The sequence below is a fragment of the Rattus norvegicus genome, chromosome 17 (genome assembly GCF_021556685.1).
Source record: "Rattus norvegicus strain SHRSP/BbbUtx chromosome 17, alternate assembly SHRSP_T2T, whole genome shotgun sequence".
Classification (NCBI taxonomy): Eukaryota; Metazoa; Chordata; class Mammalia; order Rodentia; family Muridae; genus Rattus; species Rattus norvegicus.
The window spans coordinates 91999359-92004850 of record NC_141550.1 but is presented as its reverse complement, the minus strand read 5'-3'; the positions used below and the strand labels follow the sequence as shown (position 1 = coordinate 92004850).

At 39.7% G+C, this 5492-nt stretch overlaps 1 pseudogene; it reads right to left on the bottom strand.

The window, feature by feature from the left end:
- Positions 1-3158: 3158 nt before the first annotated feature.
- On the bottom strand, positions 3159-3611 carry Rps26-ps1 (ribosomal protein S26, pseudogene 1; annotated as a pseudogene).
- Between the last annotated feature and the right edge of the window lie 1881 nt (positions 3612-5492).

The window sequence follows — 5492 nt, the reverse complement described above, 5'->3', positions numbered from 1 at the left end:
ATCTTGAATAATATTTGTGCAAGGTGAGAGATACGGCCCTACTTTTTTTTTTTTTCTAATTTTGCATCCACTTTTCCTACTACCAGTTTTTGAAGAAGCTACCCCCACCCCCATCTGCCCAGTCATCCCCCACCCTGCTCCTTAGTTAGTTAAGGTTTCTATTGCTGTAAAGTGATACAAAGGAAAACATTTAGTAGGCGATGGCTGACGGTTCAGAGGTTGAGTCCATTTTCTTCATGGTGGGAAATAGAGCAGAACTCAAGCAGACATGGTGCTGGTAAGGGAGCTGAGGAAGTGAATTGGCTTGAGCTTCTGAGACCTCAAGTCACCCCTCGTGACACACCTCCAACCAAGGCACATCTATTTCAGCAAACTAACACCTCCTAATAGTGCCACTCCCTAAGGGCTAAGCATGCAAATGCAAGAGTCTATGGGGCCCATTACTATTAAACCACCACAGTCCCAATGTTTCTTTTCAACATTTATATCAAAGATGATGTAGCTGTGTGGGTTCATTTCTGGATCTTCTATTTCATTGCCATCTATGTCTAGTTCTGCCCTATGACCATGCTGTAATTGTTTCTAGAACTCTAAATATAGTTTGACGCCAGGTACTGTGACATTCCCCAATTGATCCTTCTTCTAAAAGTCATCTTGACTACTCATACTCCTTGATTTTGCATTTGCATTTTAAGATTTTTTTTCTAGTTCTCTGAGGAATAACGTTTCTTGACGATTAATGTTGACTGTCGACTTGACAGAATCTAGAACTGTCTAGAAAACAAGCCGGTGAGCACGCTTTCGGAAGTGTTTCTAGATTAAGTTTCATCGATGAGGGATTGGAGAGATGGCCCAGCAGTTAACAGTATGCGTTGCTCTCTTCCAAAATATCTGAGTTTGGTTTCCAGTATCTATATATGTGCCTTGCTCAGCTCAGGGATCTACTGCTCTCTTCTGGCCTCCTCTGGCACTTACGTGCACAAACTCCACTCACACAGATATGTAATAAGTATGATAAAAACGATGAACTTCGGCGAATGCCTATGGTAGATTTCTGATTAGAGGAATCAGTGTAGGGAGACCCATATTAGCTGTAGGTGAGGCCAGTCTCTGAGCAGGGATTATGTACTTTACAAAAATGGAGGAAGTGCTAATTCATTATTTTCTGACTCTTGACTATGGTATGGCGGTGTGACCAACTGCCTTTAGCTCTTGCCTTTGTGATTTACTCTCCAAGACGAACTGTGAATGTGTTTAGTAATGAAATCCTTCCTTGAGTTGCTTTTGTCCCAGCACTAGGGAGAGTAGTTAAGACAATATTAGAATTTTGATGGAGATTTTATTAAATCTATAGATAGATCCCTTACTGAAATATATTCCTTTTATAATAAATTCAGAACGTTTGCATTTATCATTATTTTTTTTTACTATTTTAACATTTGTTTGTTTGTTGTTGTTCTTGGTGGTTGTGGTGGTGATGGTGGTGATGGTGATGGTGGTGGTGATGGTGATGGTGATGGTGATGGTGATGGTGTGTTTGTGTTGGGTGGGGGGAGTCAGAAAATAAACTCCAGGTGTGTTGGCACTTTCTTTCCACCATGTTGGCTCTACTTACTTGAATCTAGCTTAACTTTTTTCATTTAAATTTTTTTTAAAAAATGCATTTGGGTGTTTTATCTGTATACATGTCTGCACATAGCATCACTAAGTGCTCACCAAAGTCAGAAGAGGGCAATGCATACCCTTGAGTCAGAATTATAGACCGTTCTGAGCTGTTATGTGGGTACTGGGAATTGAACCCGGCAGCAAGTGTTCTTAACTGCTGAGCCATCTCCCAGACTCTGGACCTACTGTTTAAATTCCGTCAGCCAGTCCATATGTTTTTGTTTTTATCAGTGACTTGAGACCTTTATACTGAAAGTTATTGTTGCTTATTAGTTTTTATAATTTTAATATTAGTTTATCTGGTGGGTTGAATTGTCGTTATTTTCTTTATTCCTTATTAGAATTGGAAGGCTTTTCTGTTCTGGACAGGGATTCCTTCACAGCTATCCTTTGTTCTTCTACTCCTCTCAAGAAATTTGTCTGGGCTGGAGGGATGGCTCATCGGTTAAGAGCACCGACTGCTTTCAGAGGTCCTGAGTTCAAATCACAACCATCTATAATGAGATCTGATGCCCTCTTCTGGTGTGTCTGAAGACGGCGACTTATATATAATAAATAAATATTTTTAAAAAAAAAAAAAGAAAAGAAATTTGTCTTTTCCTGTGTTCCTGTGCATGAGACTCTATTTCTGTGTGTAGTTTTCTTTAAGTGTCTCCTACAGTGTTTGCTTGATGAACATGAGTCACTTTTGTCTGTACTTGTCCCGGAATGCCCTAATTTACCTATCAATTTTACAAGACAACTTTGCTGGGTGTAGCGATCTTCCTTGGCAACCATTCACTTTCCAGGCTTGAAATACAATCTTTACTACTTTTCTGTCCTTTAGGTGACAAATCTGTTGTTAGCCTGCTTTGCTTGTCTCTGTTGTTAGCCTGGTGCTTGTCTTTGTGGAGCTGATGTTTTTCTGTTACAGCTTTTTGTTTTGTTTTCTTTGTGTTTTTGACAGCTTGTTTATAATATATTATGAAGAGGTTCTTTTTGTGTTTGTGTGTTCATTCCTTTCCCTAAATTTGGGGGATTTTCAACTAAAATTTCATTGAATACATTGGTCATTCAATACATTGAATACCTTTGGCCTGGAATCTCAATACTTCTTTTATCTTATGAATTCTCTTGATTGTATTCCAGAATTCTTGGTTGTTGCTGTCATGCTCATTTTTCTCCTTTCTGATATTTGAATGTGTTTAGTAATTTGTTGACCTCCTTCATTTCTAACTTTTCATTTTCTTTCTGTAGTCTATTGAGCTTTTCATTTCTAAGATTTTTATTTTTTCCCTTAAATCTCAATTTCATTACTAACATTCATTCACATTGCTAATTTTCTCACTCATTGATCATTCTACTAATAAACTTTGAAAGTTTATTGCTGGTAGTTTACCTATTTTAGCACTACTATATTTAATGGTTGGGAAGTTATTGTCTTTTTTTTAAAGTATAACTTCCATTTTATTTCTCCAAGGCATTTTTCCTTCCGCTCTTATGAAACTACCTCTTTACATGGGCTTTGGTGGAGGTCATGGTGCAGCACCAGCAGGTCTGAATCATGGTGGGTATGTTCTGTCCTTCCGGGCTTCAGGAGATCGATTCCTGACGACTTTGCTATGAATGGTACAGCACACTCAGTAATGCAGCTTGCTATAGGGTTTGGGAAGTACACAAACGGCAAAGACGCTTGCTTCAGATGTGTCCCTGACAGCAGCGGGTTCTACAGTGTTCCAAATGACGCACTTCTTAATGGCCTTATCCTTGGGCACGCACCGGGTACAGTTCGTGCAGCGAATTGGCTGCACATGGCCTCAGCCCTTCTTGGCACGACCGTTGTTTCTTCTTCTTTGGTCATTTTGGAGCCACGACTCAAAAGTTTGTCTTGTTGAAGAACCGCGAAAGCTAGCTTTTTCGTGTTTCTGCGTGGTAATTTGCTCGTCTTGATTTGGTATCTTTCCCATTGTTTTTAAACTATTTATTTATTTATTTATTTATTTATTTATTTATTTACGGATTTTAGTAGGTAGGTTCCCTTGGCTGTCCTTGGATTCTTTATGTAGATCAGGCTGAGCTTGAACTCTCAAGGATCTACTTGCTCCTTCCTCCTCAGTGCTGGGATTAAAAGCATACACCACCATGCCCTGTCCTAGGGCACTAAACGCCCTGAAAGCCATAGTTATAGATGGTTGTGAACCATCTGAAATCAGAACTTGGGCCTTCTGTAAGAGCAGCAAGAGCTTTTTTTTTTTTTTTTTTTTTTTAAATTTATTTTATTTTTATGTATATGAGCACACTGTAGCTGTCTTCAGACATACCAGAAGAGGGCATCCCATTACAGATGGGATCATCATGTGGTGTTGGAAATTGAACTCAGGACCTCTTAACCGCTCAGCCATCTCTCCAGTCTCCGCAGGAGCTTTTAACTGGCAGACATATCTCTAGCCTCCTAGCTTCTGAATCTTATATGCATGTTTATGTGGGAGTGAGTATGTGCAGAGGCCAACAAACTGGAAAGAACCGTGCTAGAGGGAATGCAGGAGGCTTTAAGGATTGGAGGTAGCTCGTAGAACAGGTGATATGAGCCTCAAGAGAGGACTACTGGAGGGGAAAGGATTAAGCAAAGCAAGGGCTGAGATCAGGAGAAAGGGAGTGTGTGGATGGAGGGTCAACCCAAACTATGGATATATGAAAAATCCAGAAGGAGACTTGTTGCTTTGTAAACTAATAGAAAAATGCAATGAGGGGTTGGGGAGATGGCCTAGAGGGTGAAGCCCCTGTCATATGAGCTTGAGGAGAACTTGGAACCCCAGCGTCCACATAAAAGCCAGGTGCGGTAACACACATTAATAATCCCAGCCACTTGTGTATGTGTGAGAGTCCTTGGAGAGTACTCACACAAACATCTGACGCTGTAGGCTTGTCTTAAAAGTATGGCTCCCCATCCTTTTTTTTTTTTTTTAAACCAACAACCCATTTTGACTAGTGTGTTGATAACAATTTCCAAAATTTGGCTGAGTAACTGTTTGTTACTTCAATAATTGTGATCCTCAGTGACTCCCAGAGAGGACTGAAAATAGAGGTCTGTAAATAATATTTAAATTTGGGCAGCTCTTTTCACGGCCTATTACTTCAAAATAATTTAATAGTTCTGGTGATATGACGGCTTGAAATACTGTCAAAGACCCTTTGAAACATTTGCAGAGCAAGTGATAAGAAATGAGAACAAAAGAATTTTGTATAACGTAAGACAAAAATATGTGCATTACTTAAAAAAGAATAGGAAGGCATGAGAAAAGAAATTAGAAGAGGAAAGTTCTGAAATTATATATTTAAAAATGTACACACACACACACACACACACACACACAGAGAGAGAGAGAGAGAGAGAGAGAGAGAGAGAGAGCGCTAGTCTTTTGCCATGGAGTAGTGTGGCAGTCAGAGGGAAAACTGTAGGAGTCTGCTGTTTTGGTCTCCCGCCATATGAGTTCTGGGGTTTGAATTGAGAAAGCACCTTTATCTGCTGAGTCATATTGGCAGCCCTAAAATTGTCTATTTTAAATGTTAACATCCTCGCATTTGTCCATCCTTCATTCTCTGTCTTAGACATGATCACCCTTTATAACCCAGACTGTTTTTCAGTTCATTGTCAGTTTCCCGAGTGCTGGGATAATGGATGTGCAGCCACTCTTCATTAATTTTTTTCCCTGTCCTGAAATTCGGTTTTAAATCAGGCCGGCCTTGAACTCAAGTAGATCCATCGCCTCTGCTAGCCATAGACGTTTGCGACCACGCCCAGCTTTCTTTAAATTCTTTTTTAAAAAAGGATTTATTTATTTACTTTC